Below are 17,050 nucleotides of genomic sequence, written 5' to 3'. Positions count from 1 at the left end.
CTGACGACAGGATAACCCAAGTGTGATGACTGCAGCAGTGTAACCACTCAAGCGTCTATATTTATGGTAGGTACAAAACTGTACTTTCTTGCACAACTATTCTTTACCCCACTGGATGGACCTGCTCACACAGGGGACGGGAATGTTTTTACACCCCCAACTGGCCACTCTGAACATTATACTCTGGGTGATAGGGCATCGATTCTCTTCAGACACCTATACACAGATGGTGTGCTTTAGGTTTTGTAATAGGCCAGAAAACCGACTGCCAGAAAGTCACACCTTTCAAAGTGGAAGAGCTTTTCTGTCTGGTGTCAAAATTACAACATAACCACTGGTAGTAGAACCCCCCAGTGGTCTTGTTCTTCCTGTGTGAATTGATGAATTCTGGACTTTTATTCCTCCAAGACGTATTTATCTGCCATCTTGGCATGCTTGTCACTCACCCACCTTTGCCTTCTCTGTTGGAAGTTGTACTCTTCCTAAAAGGGGTTCTGCACCTCAGACCTCCAATTAAGCCCATCCCATCTCTTTGGGACCTATATTTTGTACTGGAGAAGTTTACACCATCTTTGGGAACTAAATTTTGTACAGGAGAAGTCGACAAGTCACCCTTTGAGCCAGCTGAGGACTGCTATCTCCAATACAGTACATGTAACTCTCTTCTCTTAGTGGCCATTACTTCAGCCAGAAGGGTTTTGGAACTACAAGCCCTTATGGCCTCTCATCCTTACTGTTTTCCACAAGGACAGGGTATGTGTTCGTGCTAACCCTACCTTCATGCCCAAAGTGGTCAGTGAGCTGTCACTGAATCGGGCCATCAACCTACCCACCCTCTTCCCTTCACCCAAGAACCCAGCTGAATGGATGCTGCATTCCTTAGCTGTTCAGACAACTTGGTTACTATTTGGCCAAGACCAAATCTATCCGTAAATCATGCTCTGTTTCCTGCCACCCAAGAGCCGTGGGACACCCTGCTTCCAAGCAAACCATATTCTCCTGGATATCTAAAACATTTCCTTTTGTTATACAGCCCATGGCTGAAGGGTCCCCTTCCCAGTAAAGGCACACTACACCAGTGTAGTGTCTTCCTCTGGAGCCTTCTTCAAAGGTTTGGATATAGCTGCCATTTTAGCAGCAGCTACGTTGTCTTCTGTTCATACCTTCACCAAACACTACAAGTTGGACATCGTTTCTGGAACCAGAACAGGATTTGCTTGAGCCATCCTTAATGGGTTTTTGGAAAATGCTTCTCTTCCTCCTCCCAAATCTTAATACAGGAGGTTTTCCGCACTCCCTTGTGTTGTGGATATAGCAGCATATGTATAGAAGGACGTAAGAGTTGTGTAAAATCGTACCATAACTTTAGATGTCCTCCTATATGCTGCTGTGCAGTTTCCCCCTCTGGCTTCCCCCTGACACTTGCCTGACTCTTGAATACCCACTCTGTAGTCGCTGATTCTTGCGACATTCAGTTCTGACGTACGTATGTGCTGATGTGTTGTGCCAGGCATCTGACAGTCTGCTGAGATGCGCTCCCTAGTGGCAGCATCTCTCTCTTGTATAATCGGATGTACAATAGTCCGTCAGAGGCAGACTCCCTTGTGTTATGGATACAGCAGCATATAGAAGAGAAAGACCTGTAAAATTAAAAGATTTTACACAACCCTTTGTATGCCTTCAAGGACGGTTCCTTTGGTGAATGGAAAACTTGCAAATTGTTTCTCCATGTAATCTTGTTGGTTCTGATGTCCTATTTTCAAAATGACAGCAGCACTTAACCAGTTGTGGATTGCTTTTATCTGTGGAATGATTTACAAAGTGTCAGTGTGGTGATGCAGATGTTCTTCATTCCACATTGCTGCAGTCCTAACTATTGGGTAGTCCGCTGTCCAGTCGGCCCGAATACCAAAGTATATGGCTGACGTCGGTCACGGCGCATTAGACTGACGTCAGTACGTCAGGGTACTAATGCGCATGACCGACGCCATATCCTCAGTCTTTTTTGCCGCATGGTCCGATGCAGAAGCAATTTTGCGAGTGCAGGTTGGCGTTCTGAAAGTTTCTGAAGTCAGAGTTTCAGACCGAATCAAAGTTGGCTAAGTACCCCGTTGGGGAATATTTTGGTTTTTTCTTGCCTCAGTATTTAACCGGATGTCAGAAAAAGTAAACTGTATTTCTTGTGGGAAACAGATTCCTCATAGGGATTACCATACTTTGTGTATACCTTGTTTAGGGCCTGAGCACGACGTTGTTGGATGCCGCTCTTGTGCTAGATTTAACAAACGCACTATTAAGAGAAGGTTAGACTGTGCTAGGTTGGTTTTTGGGAAGCGTTGTAATTATAAAATGCCGTCGGATGCTCCGACGCCCGCTTCGGCTAAAAAGCGCAAGGATAAAACTGCAAAGCCTAGAATGGAAGAACCGACAGTCCCCTACTCGGTCCTTTAGACGGCTCAGTGGAGCCGGAGGTTCTGCCAGGAGTTTCTTTGGAGTCTCAGGGAGAGACTTTACTGTTACAGGATGTATCCTCTCAGGAAGTAGGCCAGGCTGAGGGGGCTTCTCAGGTGGCTGTTCTTCCCTCTCTTCCTAAGGTGGTTGGAGCCTCCCCTTCTGTTTCCAAGGCTTCTTTGAGAGGCAGGCCAAGTTTAGCTTCAGTGGGGATTTCTCCTAGTGCTTCAGGGTCTTTACCTAAGAAACATATGCTTAAAATGGCAGAGGATTTGATTACTATGATTAGAGGTTCTATGCCCCCTCCTGATAAGAGGCCTAGGGTGGAACCTGTGTTTGAGAGTTATGAGCAATGTTCGGAGGCTTCTGAGTCTTTGGCTGAAGATTTGCAGGAGTATCCTCCTTATTCTGATGTGGATGATTCTACTCCTTCAGCTTCTCCTCCTGAGGATTTTTCATTTTCAGAGACTCTGCATTCCATGAGGGAGCATTTTAAATGGGAAGGTCAAGATTTCTCTGATTCCAGAAAGAGGCTTAGGGAATTCTTGTTTTTACCCCAGCATAGGCCTTTAGCTATACCTCCTGTTCTGGATGTGGTGGAAGATGTTTTTGCAGAGGCTTCATTGAATCCTGATTCTCTGCCCCCTGCCCCAGTTAAACCGGATAGGTACTACAGGGTGCCTGAAGCTCATAAGTATCTTTTTAAGAGTCCTAGGGCAGACCCGGAAACTGTCTCTCAGGGGCCTAAAGGTGTGAAGGCCTCTGTTGTTAAAAATCCTGTTCCTCCTGATAAAGAGGCAAGGGCTTTGGATAGATGGGGAAAGAAAGTGTATACTTCTTCCACTTTAGCCATGAGGGCGTTGAATTGTCAGTTTCACATGTTAAAATATCAGAATTACCTCCTTTCACAGTTGAAATCTAAGGTGGATGCTCTGGCGGAAGGTATTGAGTGTGAAGAGTTGCAGGATTTAGTTCATGTGTCTGAACAGGTGGGTAAACATTCCTTGCAGTGTGGTTTTGATGCTGTGCAGGCCTCCTCGAGGGTGGCTGCCACTGGTTCTGTTCTTCGTAGGCACGCCTGGTTGAGAGATCAGAATTTAGCTGAGCATGTTAAAACACGGATTTTGGATGCTCCTTTACAGTCTGATGTGTTGTTTGGTTCGCCTGTGGAAGCAGTTTTAAAGAAAATGGAGGACAAGGCTAAGTCTATGCAGACTGTTAAGGATTTTTTGCAGGTGCAGCCTCCAAGTTTAGTAGAAATTGGCCTACTAAGGGATGGACTTATCCTGCTTATGATTCCCAGTCTAGGGGTAGGTCTAGACGTGGTAGGGGCAGAGCTCAAGGTTCTTTTAGGCCTAGGACAGGGAGTTCCCCTGCTCAGACTTCTGGTGAGGGCAGGGGTCAGTCCTTTCGTAAGCAGACCCAATGACCTGCCTTTTCAGCTGCCAGTACATTCTCGCCTGGCAGCACCTTTGGGAGGAAGGCTGTCTCTTTTCAAAGAAAATTGGGATTTAATTACCCAAGACAGATGGGTTCTGGATATCATTCACCACGGTTACAGGTTTTATTTCCATACCTTGCCTCCTTTCAAAGGCATGCGACACATTCCTCCTCTACAAAGAACAGAGGCTCACAAGCAAATTTCTCTGTTGCTCGAAATAGGGGCCATTCAGCCAGTTCCTGTGCCAGAAAGGGGCCTAGGATTTTATTCTCGCCTGTTCCTAGTACCAAAGAAGGGGAACACGTGGAGACCAATTTTGGATTTATCTATCCTCAACACTTATCTGGACATTCCCAAGTTCAAAATGTTGACGTTACAACAGCTTTTACCTCTGCTGGGCAAAGATCACTGGATGGTAACTTTAGATCTCAAGGAAGCTTACCTTCATGTGCCAATAAGATTAAGTTGCAGGAAGTATCTGCGTTTTCGAGCAGGAAATTTTCATTATCAGTTCTCTGCGTTGCCCTTTGGCTTATCTACTGCGCCCAGAGTATTCACAAAGGTTCTGGCTCCAGTGATAGCTTACTTCAGGCTAAAAGGAATTCAAATCTATCCTTACTTGGACGACTGCCTGATTCTGGCTCAAGAAAAGGAAGACCTTCTACAGCATTTGGAATATGTCATAGCAGTGCTAAGATGCCTAGGGTATTCTGTGAACGAAATAAAGTCCAGTCTAGTACCCTCTCAAGACATGTGCTTTCTGGGTGTGAGACTGAATACAGCAGCCCAGATGGCCTTTTTAACCCCGGACAAACAAAAGAATCTTTACAGTTACTTCCATCAACTATCTCTTCAGTCCGGGCTGACTGCAAGGACAGTCCTTCAAGCCTTAGGGTTCATGGCATCTTGTATTGTGGTGCTTCCCAATGCCAAACTGCATATGAGGAAGCTACAATGGTATCTCAAAAATCTGTGGACACAGCACTGCCAGGATTTGGACACTGTCATTCAAATAATACCTTGCATTCAAAAGGAATTTTTGTGGTGGGCTCAGGAATGTCACCTAAACAAGGGACTCTCTGTGACCCGGCCAGAGGCGAGTCAGATTCTAACGACAGATGCCTCAGACATTGCTTGGGGAGCTCATCTAAATGGAAAGTGGATACAAGACAAGTGGCCTGCCAGACTACAGCATCTACATATCAACATGAAAGAGATGTTAGCAGTCCAGTTTGCATTAATGGCTTTCAAGGAGTTACTTCTTCCAGGGCAGGTGTTGATTCTAACAGACAACACAACTGTCATGTGGTACATCAACAAACAAGGGGGAACACATTCTTGCCCATTGTGCAGACAAGCAATGATTTTATGGGAGACTGCGCTCAGCTTGCAACTAACTCTTCAGGCAAGGTTTCTGCCGGGAGCACAGAACTCCCTAGCAGATGTGTTAAGCAGACAAATCATGGATCCCCACGAGTGGAAACTGGATCTTCATGTATTTCAAAAATTGACAGTGTCATGGGGAACTCCAGACATAGATCTGTTCGCTTCTCCACTAAACCACCAGCTGCCAAAGTTTTGCACGAAGGGATTTCATCACACAGCTTGGAAAATGGATGCTCTTTCTTTCAGTTGGAAAAATCTTCATGTGTATGCTTTTCCACCTCTGCCTCTTCTCCCAAAGGTGCTTCTAAAGGTCAGACAAGACAAGCCAAGGATGATTTTAATAGCTCCAGATTGGCCTCGGCAGCACTGGTACCCATTACTGAGGAGTCTGGTAAGGAAGCCTCCATGGCCTTTACCCTTGATTCCACACCTGTTGTCTCAGAGGGACGGTCGTCTGCTCAATGTCAAGCTTCGCTCTCTTCATCTAACAGCCTGGCATATTCTGTTTTGAAAGACAGCAGGTCTCAGCTTCCTCAACAAGTTTTAAATGTGATTATGGAAGCCAGAAGACCTAGTACAAGGAAAGTGTACGCAGAAAAATGGAAGAGATTTTTATTTTGGACTGCAGCAAAGAATTTGGAGATTTCTGAGCCTAATTTGAGTGTGGCTCTTCAATATCTTACTGAGTTATTGGACAAAGGTTTGTCTTTCTCTTCCATTAAGATTCATGCTGCAGCAATTTCAGCTCACTATGATTGTGACCCACCATTGTTTTCACATCCTTTGCTCAAGCAATTTCTTAGAGGGGCAAAGAATATAAGACCCCCACGTAGAGCTCCTACTCCTGCTTGGGACCTCAATTTTGTGTTGGAGAAACTTACTCTACAACCTTTTGAGCCTGCGGCTACGGCTGAACTGAAATACTTGTCATGGAAGACTGCTTTTTTGTTGGCCATTACTTCTGCTAGAAGGGTTTCTGAGTTGCAGGCCCTTATGGCGGTTGAGCCTTTTTTGATTTTTCATAAGGATAGGGTATCATTACGTACTAATTCTTCCTTTATGCCTAAGGTGGTTTCTAGTGTGGCTTTGAACCAAACTATTCATTTGCCTACTTTTTATGCAGATCCCCAAAATAAAGGGGAAAAGATTTTGCACACTTTAGATGTACACAGGCAATTGCGTTATTATTTGAGCAGGACTAAGGATTTCAGGCAGTCTCAGCAGTTGTTTGTTTCTTTTGCTTTGAGTTCTAGGGCAAGCCTGTGTCAAAACAAACTATTTCTAGGTGGATTGGGTTTTGCATTTCATTTTGTTATTCCCATCATGGCAAGGAGATTCCAGCTGGGATTAGGCCTCATTCCACTAGGGCTACTGCCACTTCAACAGCATTTCTAAGGGGTGGCAACTAAGGATATTTTGGAGGCAGCTACTTGGAGTTCAGTGCATACTTTCTCTAAGCATTACCACCTTCCTCTCTACTCTAAGTCTAGGGCTGGTTTTGCCACAGCTATTTTGCAAGGCATGTTATCAGCTCCTGCTTCCTTATGATTTGCCAGCCTCCCTTACCTCTGCTTTGGGATTCTACCCAATAGTTAGGACTGCAGCAATGTGGAATGAAGAACATAGTACAGTTTTGTACCTACCATAAATGTAGATGTTCGAGGATCCACATTGCTGCAGTCCAATTTACCCTCCCTCCTTCCCCTCTGTGTTTAGGGGTGGTTGTGTAGGTGAGATTATATTCTGGTACTTTTGTATATGTTGTATATATGTTTGGTTTTGGCCTTGTCTTTTTAGGGTCTTCTGGCATCTGGGGCAAGAAAAGACTGAGGATATGGCGTCGGTCATGCGCATTAGTACCCTGACGTACTGACGTCAGTCTAATGTGCCGTGACCGACGTCAGCCATATACTTTGGTATTCGGTCCGACTGGACAGCGGACTACCCAATAGTTAGGACTGCAGCAATGTGGATCCTCGAACATCTACATTTATGGTAGGTACAAAACTGTACTTTTTGCTGGCTCTTTAGAAATGTTTCTTTTTTCAAGCAGTGGTTCTAGTTCTTTGACTTGACTGCATGCTTTCCTGTTACTTTCTGGAATGGAATTATGCATAATATAATTACATTTTTTTGTTTTTGGGGAACAAGGTTTTTGTTCATTACTGGTTCAGGTTTCCTTTTTCCGACATTTGGTTTTGGTGAGGGCTTGATTATGAGCATTATTCCATTTCCACACGAGACCCCAAATGGAAGATTTTCACTTGGTAGGTACAGTTTGTTGTCTTTTTGCTCTATAAAAATGAGAGAAAGGTATGGGGCACATGCTGCTCTCCTGTATGACCTTGGACGCTTGTGTGTAGAGAGAGTTAAACTGCTTTAGGGTCATGCTGGAAGAACTGATGTCCTATTCCTATGTTGCAGTATTCTCACGTGAGGGATCCTCCACCTCCGTTGACCCAAACGGTTCGGCTCATGTACAAAAGCTTAGCCTGGCTGCTGTAAGGTTTGTGGGATGTCACACGCAGGGGACCATAAACCGTGGACCATAAATGTGATGTCCGCACTCGGACCTTCTCTGCTGCAGTCTAACGTCAGCTTGTTCATTCGGATCTGTCCTACCGATTGCAATAAAGGTAAGTACCCTGTTGGGGAATAGTTTTCTACTTTTTGGCTAAAGCTTAGGTTGCTGTTCCATCTGCCAGTCATTCCTCAAACACTGCACAGCTATCTCACAGCCCCTAAGCTCTTCGAAAGCCAGCGTCTGAAGTCCTGGTCTTCGGTATGGATCTTGAACTGGGCATATCGTTCAAACAGTCAAAGGTGGCTAAGGTAGTTAGGCCAGAGACTGCACCTCAGAGTATAGATGTCCCACCAGCTTTCCAGTCTTGGAGCTGAGGCATGTCAGTTCGGCAACTTGAGCAGGTAACCCCTTTGGAAGCCGCCCTTTCTTCTCAGGTCTCCACATCCACCATGGTACCTGCGATGTCTGTCTCTGTCGGGGGGAGTGGGCCAGGTTGACCTGAGCGGCTAGTACTGCTGTCCTCCATGGAAGCCACCTGACCTCTTATATTAGGCTTAGTCTGACTCTGCCTGGACTTGAGACTACTTTTCTAAACAGGAATCAAAAGGCAAAGCATATATTGTTACAACGGAAGATGTGCTTGACTGGCGTTCTCCCACTCCCTACTTAGGGGCCTTTTTGGTCCCAAGGCCTTTGGCTTTTTAAATCTTTCCAACTTTGAGCCCTATGCCCACTTCTGCTGTACCTATGCCACTGCCTCATACAAGAGTAAGATTCGTCCTACTCCTCTTGAGTCCTTCTGTCTCACAGCTAGCTTCTCCATTGGAATACTGCTCTCATGATAAACATCCTTTGGAAGGGGTTGTCCACCTGAGGACACAGTCTTTGGGGAGACCATCTCCAAAATGAGTGAATATTTCAAGTGGGATTCCACCCATATGATAGAGCTGCAGAAGAGAGACTTCGAGCTTCTGCAGATGGAATCAACCTCACCCTCTGCTGTCCCTTTTGTAATACCATCTGAATATCAGCCCCCCTCCACAAAAAGACTAGACAGGTTCTACAAAGTTCTTTACTTCAAAATCCTCATTAAACCACCTATGGCAGACCCTGCTGTGATTGCTGTCTTCAGCAGACCAATCTAGGCTACTTCCCTCTTCATTCCTGCTGCCATTAGATCTGCAGTAAGGCAATTGACAGATTAGGAAAGTGTTACCCCTCTTCAACCCTGGATTTTAGAGCCGTCAGTTGCCAGACTTGTATTAAGTATGCTCTAGACCTATTCTCCCAGGTCTCAACACTGCTCTTCTCAATGCTGCATTCTCCAAACAAACCTCAGATTGCCTCTAATATCTGCTTGGCTGCCCAAGTAGCCAGGTATTCCATTAAATGCACCTACAATGCTGCTGAAGCATCAGCTAGATCTGCTGCATCAGCCTCAGTTCTATGTAGGTACAGATGACTCAGGCCAGAGTCCCTACCAGATTAAAAAAAAATCGTGGATGCCCCTCTTTAAAATAATTTTTTTGGAACATAATCAGAGCTTTTTAAAAATCAACAAGAGAAAAGCACAGAGCTACAGGATCCCAAGCATCTGTCTCCCCAGTCCCTAAGTTTCATAGTAACTACCCAGCCAAGCCAAGTTTTGTCAGAAAGGTCTCTGGCCCCCCTTCCTCTAAACTGAGAGAGTCCCAGGAAGCCTCCTTCCTCCAGGACTGGCTCCTCACACACTACTCCAAGGCAGCCCTTTCTTTAAAGACCTAACAATGCGTGACTGGCTAGACACATCTCATCTTCCCCTTTCTGCCTTTCCCTCCAACCCACCACATCGACTCAACACATGCACACAGATGTTTCATATCTGGGCTGGGGAGCTACCATGAAGGGACTCTTAAGTGCAAGCTCTCTGGTAACCACCCCTCCTGAAAAAACACAAACTTAAGGGGGATGACTGCAGTTCAGCTAGACTTGCAGACCTTTCTCCCTCTCTTGCAACCGGACCCCCTACAAATCTTTACAGACAACATCGCTGTTATGTGGTACATCAAACAAGAGGGGAACAGGGCTTACCTACTCTGTAGACTAGCAATGCAAGTTTGGGAATTAGCCTCTCAGAATAGCACATTGCTACACGCAGTCTGTATCCCATCCCAGTACAACCACCAAGCAGATGCCCTCTGCAGATCCTTCTCTCTGCATCAAGAGTGGATGCTGCACAGAGAAGTCTTCCTCGATATTGTCCACCAATGGGGCACATCACAAATAGATATATTTGCCTCCCCCGAGAACAGACCGTTGAAAACTTTTAGTGCCAAGGATCCCTCCCCACTAGCTTGGAGAGTGGAGGTCTTCATCTCATGGAAGGGACTGTTTCTGTATGCCTTCCCTCAGTTTTCTCTTTCAGAAAGTCGTCCTGAAAATCAGGAGGGACATGACAAAAATCTTGTTGGTTACTCCCTTATTGGCCAAGGCAGCATTTGTTCCCCCTTCTATCCCACACCAAGGGCAATCGCCACAAGTTGCCCCACAAGGTGGGTCTGTTCACACAATTGAAGTGAACTCTTTCATCTACACCTGAAGATGCTCTCCCTAACCCTCTGGGTGATGAACATTTAGTCCCCTTCAGACACTGCTACACTGAGGATGTGCTGTCTATCCTGCAGGAGGCCTGGAAACCCAACACAAGGAGATCCTACATTTCCAAATGGGAAAGGCTTACCAAATGATGTCTCCAAAGTTATAGGGTCCCCTTTCAAGTGGATGTTCCTCTAAGCTTAATCTGTGTGAGTGCTCATAAAATGAGACCCATCACACTCTTCAGTGAAAGTGCACCTATCTGAGATCTCTGCCTGCTTACCATTGGACCCTATTCTACTCTCCAGGTTGGATATTGAACTGTTTTTAAAAGAGGCCTTGCACATTAGACCACCAAGGAAGCCTATCCCACCTCCTTGGGACCTGAACTATATCCTAGAAAAACTTGCTCCTTTTGAGCCAGCCAGCTCTGCATCCCTGCAGATGTGCACATGGAAAACGGTCCTGGTAGCCCTCACCTCAGCAAGAAATCTCATTTGCAGGCGCTCATGGCATCCGCTCCCTTCATTATCTTCCACAAAGATAGGGTGGCCCTGCGCATCAACCCTTCCTCCTTGCCCAAAGTGGTTAATGAACTGTCCCTGAATCAGTCTATCCACTTACCCACCTTCTTTCCATCTCCTAGAAACGACTGAGCAAATACTGCACTCCCATGTTGTCCACAGGCAGCTAAGGTTTTATTTGGACAAAACTGTGTCTTCCCATCTCAGAGCCCTGGGTGAAGTGGTCTCCAAACAAACTGTATGCTTCTGCTGTTCCTACCAGGGAAAACACTTGCATGAGGGCGTCGGGGCACACACTACTAGAGCAGTAGCCTCTTCTGGGGCCTTCAAGGGCCTGGACACAACTACCATCCTTGAGGCAGACACCTGTTCCTTCATTACATATCTTTACCAAGCATTACAAGCTGGACCGTATCTCCAGATCCAGAGCAGCATTTGCAAGGGCACTCCTGCAGGGATTTCTGGAATGCAGTACGTCTTCCTCCAACCTTTCTCCTTGAGCTGTGATATTCTCCCACAGTAAGATTACTGCAACATGAGAATAGAAAGAGTAGTTGTTTATAATCTTACCATAACCATAGATGTCCTCCTCTTTCATGTTGCAGTATTCCTTACCTCCCACTTATCTCCCAACATTACCTTTCCCCTGTCTATGGGCATCATGAGGCACTAGCTAGGACATGGTCACACAGAGCAGTCAGTTGAATTTTACCAGTCTAGAGGGCATTATTTGGCACTGTCTAGACTACTGTCCAACTGGGCAGTTAGTTCTGAGGACTATACATGCAGACGTCTCATTTAAGGCCCCTGATTTATGGCCCTGTGTGTGACGTTCCATGCACTAGCAGCAACCAGGCTTAAGCTTTTGTATAGGAGCAGATGTCCGGTTGCCTGAGGCGGAGGATCCCACAGTAAGAATATTGCAACATGGAAGTAGGACGCTTATGGTTATTGTAAGATTTCACTCAAGTATTCTATCTGGATAAGACTAAGGACATCAGAATGTCCAACCAGCTTTGTCCTTTCATCCCAGTGCCCTGGGGAAAGCTGTATTGAAGCAGACTGCCTCTGTGGATATCCAAAACTGTTTCCTTCTGCTACTCTTTCCATGGAAGACCGGTACAACACTGAGAGCCCACTCTACCTGATCTGTGGCCTCCTCAGTGGCTCACTTAAAAGGTCTAAATACAGCCACCATGCTAGAGGCAGCTTACATGGTCCTCAGTCCACACTTAGTGAACACTGTAAACTGGACTGCATCTCCAGAACTAGGGCAGGATTTGCCAAAACCATCCTCCATGAATTCTTGGAGACTGCAACTTCGTCCTCCACACATCACAGGTTGAGCTTTGGTTCTCTCCCACATGAGAATACTGCAACATGAGAACAGGACATAGAATAGTTGTGTAAAATCTTACTGTAACCATAGGTATTCTTCTCTTCCATATTTTAGTATTCCAGTCCTCCTCTCCTACCCCCCCCCCCCCCATAGGACCTTTTCTGTTATCTGGATGGCATCTTTTCAGCTGATGTTAGGCTGATGTTCATCGTGCATACAGCTGCAGTCATAACAGATGGGGTTCTCCTGCTGTCAGGTGGGTCCTCGGTCGGCCGAATTCCAAAGTCTAGGTCCGGTGTCGGTTGTCGCTTCTTCCCTGACGTCAGTGCGACAGGGGTATAAAAGAACCAGCCAACGCCATTTTCTTCAGTCTTTCTTGCCGAGCGGTGCCCAAAGCAGAAGCAGTTCGCAAGTGCCGGTCGGCCAGCTCCTGAAATTACGAAAATTTTGAAACCGAAGTCGTCTTGAAAGCTAAGTACCCCATTGGGGAAACTTTTCTTGCCTCAGACCGATGTCAGATAAAGTTAATAATTGTTTTTCATGTGGGAAGCAAATACCGCATAAGGATTTTCATTCTCTCTGCATTCCTTGCTTAGGCCCAGACCACGACGTCTCGGTCTGTCGTTTTTGTGCTACATTCAACAAACGCACCATTAAGCGTCGGGCGGAGTTCACCCAGCACTATTTTGGCAAAAAATTTAACTATTATGTCGTCGGATACTCCGACTCCAGTTTTGTCTAAAAAAGCAAAGATAAGGACCGACACACTAGGTCTGCGGCCTCTACAGACAACATGCCAAAGCCGACTACAGGTGGTCCGGTTCTCAGTGAGGTGCCTACGTAGCCCCTGCCTACCGACGACACTTCATTGGCGGTGTCTTCTGTGCCCAAGGTCGCAGGCTCCTCGGCCCACACCCCAACTACAGATACCGAAGCCACTCTTGGTGGTGAATCTCAAAATGTAGACAGGTTTGCCTCCTCTGCCTCTCTCTCCCCCCCCCCGGACAAAAGGCCCAGAGTGGAGGAAGAATCCCCCTCCTCTGACCAGGCCTCCATTATTTCAGAGCACTCTGAACAAGAACATTCTTACAGAGGAGTCCATTCTCTCTGTCCCCCCCCCCCCCCCCCCAGAGGATTACTCATTTGGGGAAACCTTGCATACCTTAAGGGAACACTTCCACTGGGAAGGCCAAGAGTACTCTGATTCCAAGAAAAGGCTTAGGGATTTTCTCTAGCTACCTCAGCACAGGCCTCTGGCTATACCTCCTGTCTTAGACATACTAGATGTGTACTCGGAGGCCTGCCTTAACCTGGATTCCTTACCTCCAGCCCCAGTCAAGCCTGACCTGTACTACCGGGTTTCTGACTCACCAATTTTTATACAAAAGCCATGCGGCTGACCCAGAAACTATCTCACAGGGCCCCACGGGAGTTAAGGCCTCCACTGCTAAAAATCCATTGCCTTCCGAGAGAGATTCCAGATCCTTAGAAAGGTGGGGAAAAAAGGTATACACCTCAGCCACCTTAACCATGAGGGCATTAAACTGTCAGTTCCATATGCTAAAGTGCCAACAGTTTGTTATCACAGTTGAGAAGTAAAATGTCACAACCTGAACAACCAGACTTGAAGGAGTTGCAAGATTTGAAGCATAGTGCAGAACAAGTGGGTAAACATACCTTGCAATGTGGTTTTGATGCTCTAGAGGCCTCATGTAGAGCTGCTGTTGCAGGATCAGTCATACGTAGACATGCGTGGCTCAAGGAGCAAACCTTACCAGATCATGTCAAAGCTAAATTACTAGATGCCCCTCTACAAAAGGATGTATTATTTGGTGTTAAAGCTGAGGAGGTATTAAAGAAATGGAGGAAAAGGCTAAATCAATGCAAACAGTGAAAGATTTTCTACAGGTACAACCTCCACGTTTCAGTAGAAATTGGCCTTCCAAAAATTGGTCCTTTACAGCCACGGACAGACCCCAAAGAGGTAGATACAGGCGCCCGAGGGGCCGAGGGCAATCTCAAGGATCGTTTAGAGGCAGACAATGGCAAGCTCCTATCCAAAGAGGTGGTGAGGATAGTTGGCAGCCATTCAGAAAGCAAGCCCAATGACTTTCCCCTTTGCATGCCAAGCAAGGCTCAAATGGCAGCACCCTTAAGTGGAAAACTGGCATTATTTTCAAAAAATTGGCATATTGTCACAAAAGACAAATGGATCCTGGACATTATAAACAGAGGCTACAGATTCCATTTTCACACCCTTCCAAAAATGAGAGGCATGCCAAACCTGCCACACAATCAAAGGGCAGAGGCACAAAGACAAATTTCAGATCTCATGGACATGAAAGCTATTCAAGAGGTACCTATTCACGAACAAGGTCAAGGTTTTTATTCCAGACTATTCCTGGTACCAAGGAAGGGAAAAGATTGGAGACCTATTTTGGACCTATCCAATCTAAACACATTTTACTCGTACCAAAATTCAAGATGCTCACATTACAGCAGCTTCTTCCCATGCTGGGCAAGGAGTCTTGGCTGGTAACATTGGACCTCAAGGAGGCATACCTGCATGTCCCAATCAGACAAAATTGCAGAAGATACCTCAGATTTCTTGCAGGTTCAACCCATTATCAATTCTCTGCATTGCCCTTTGGCTTATCTACTGTGCCCAGAGTATTCACGAAATGCCTGGCATCAGTAATCGCCTACTGCAGACTTCAAGGGATACAAATATACCCATATTTGGATGACTGCCTGATCCAAGCGGACAGCAAGCACATACTTCTGAAACATCTGGCTTTTGTAATAATGTTGTTGAATTCTCTGGGATACACAGTCAACAAAAAGAAATCAAGGCTAATACCCTCTCAGAAAATAATTTTCCTGGGTGCCAACTTGGACACAAACACCCAGATGGCCTACCTCACGCCAGAGAAGCAGGGGCAACTAACTCAATACTTCAGAACACTAGCAGATTTCACCAAGCTGACTGCAAGGAAAATCCTGCAGGCTCTGGGATTCATGGCATCTTGCATCCTACTAATCCCATGTGCAAAGCTGCATATGAGGAAACTTCAATGGTACCTGAAAAACCTATGGTCTCAACAAAGCCACAGTTTGGAAACAATAATACCACTAATTCCATGTCTTCAAAAGGAATTTCTGTGGTGGGCTCAAGCATGCCAAACAAACACAGGTCTCCCATTCTGCAAGCCTCAAGCAAACCAAGTCATCACAACAGACACCTCTGACTACGCCTGGGGGGGGGCGCACATGACAGATCGGTGCATTCAGGGCAAATGGTCCCAAAAAGAAAAGCACCTTCACATCAATCAAAAGGAAATGCTAGCAGTAATAAATGCTATTATGGCTTTCAAAGACCTACTGCATCCAGGCCAGCTACTGATAAGGACAGACAACACCACAGTAATGTGGTACATAAACTAGGAGGAACCCATTCATACCCCCTATGCAGGCTAGCCATGTCTCTTTGGAACATGGCTCTGGAATTCCAAATCGAACTTCAAGCACAGTACTTGCCAGGCAAGGAAAACACGCTGGCAGACAACCTAAGCAGAAATATGACAGATCCACACAAATGGAAGTTGCATCCTCAAGTTTTTACAGAGATAATTCAAGCATGGGGAAGGCCAGACATCTCTTTGCCTCCCACAAAAATCACCAATTGACAAAATTCTGCTCAAGGACTTTTCATCCAAAGGCCTGGAGAGTGGACGCACTCTTTCAGTTGGACAACAATGACAGTTTATGCCTTTCCACCTCTTCCTCTGCTGCCCAAAGTACTATTAAAAACCAGAGCAGACAGACCAAAGATGATTCTCATTGCTCCAGACTGGCCAAGACAGCACTGGTACCCACTCCTGAGGAGCCTGACGCATTCCCCTCCATGGACCCTACCTCTAATGCCTCCTCTTCTGACTCAGCACAGCTTCAAAACTCTTCACATTCAGCTGAATACACTCAATCTGGACACATGGAAGATTCCTTAACATCACAACAGACCCTACTCTCCAAGGAGGTGCAGGATGTCATTTTGGAGGCCAGAAGGCCGTCTACTAGAAAAGCTTACTCCGCAAAATGGAAACTGTTTTGTGTCTGGAATGAGAAAAAGGGCCAGAATACTGGAAAACTGAATTTACCTCAGATATTACAGTATCTAGCTGAGCTGTTAAACAGTGGACTTTTTCCTCCATCAAAATCCATGCCTCAGCCATTTCTGCAGAATACAACACTAATGCACCTTTATTCTCTAACCCCCTCTTAAGACAGTTCCTCAGAGGGGCTAAGAATAAAACCCCCAAGGAAACGACCAATACCTGTGTGGGACCTCAATTTCATTCTAGAAAAGCTGACCTTGCCTCCTTTTGAGCCAGCTGCCTCAACAGATTTGCAATATTTGTCCTGGAAAACAGCTTTCCTTCTGGCTATCACCTCAGCTCGTAGGGTATCGGAACTACAAGCCCTCATGGCTGCGCAGCCTTTTATCTTCCATCAGGACAGAGTTTCCTTACGAACCAACCCGTCCTTTATGCCAAAGGTGGTATCCAGGGTAGCTTTGAATCAGGCTATACACTTACCTACCTTTTACCCTAATCCTCAGAACAAAGGGGAGAGATTACTACATTCCTTGGACATCCACAGACAGCTGCGTTACTATTTGGACAGAAAAAAGCCTTTCAGAAAATCAGAACAGCTCTTTGTGTCCTTTGCTATAGGAGCTCAAGGGATACCAATTTCCAAACAGACAATTTCAAAATGGATAGCCCACCGCTTACGCTTTTGTTACTCTTTTC

The 17,050-nt window shown here is 45.9% G+C and overlaps 1 protein-coding gene across 1 annotated transcript in view; it reads left to right on the top strand.

The window, feature by feature from the left end:
* The window catches only part of LOC122801252 (eukaryotic translation initiation factor 4 gamma 1-like), a 2,968,223-nt gene that overhangs the window by 1,500,428 nt on the left and 1,450,745 nt on the right, over positions 1-17,050 (top strand). The gene's annotated exons all lie outside the window — the stretch shown is intronic.

This window comes from Protopterus annectens, chromosome 4.part1, assembly GCF_019279795.1.
Source record: "Protopterus annectens isolate FY-2018-M chromosome 4.part1, PAN1.0, whole genome shotgun sequence".
Classification (NCBI taxonomy): Eukaryota; Metazoa; Chordata; order Ceratodontiformes; family Protopteridae; genus Protopterus; species Protopterus annectens.
Note: the sequence above shows the minus strand (reverse complement) of the source record. Positions and strands in the feature narration are given on the sequence as shown.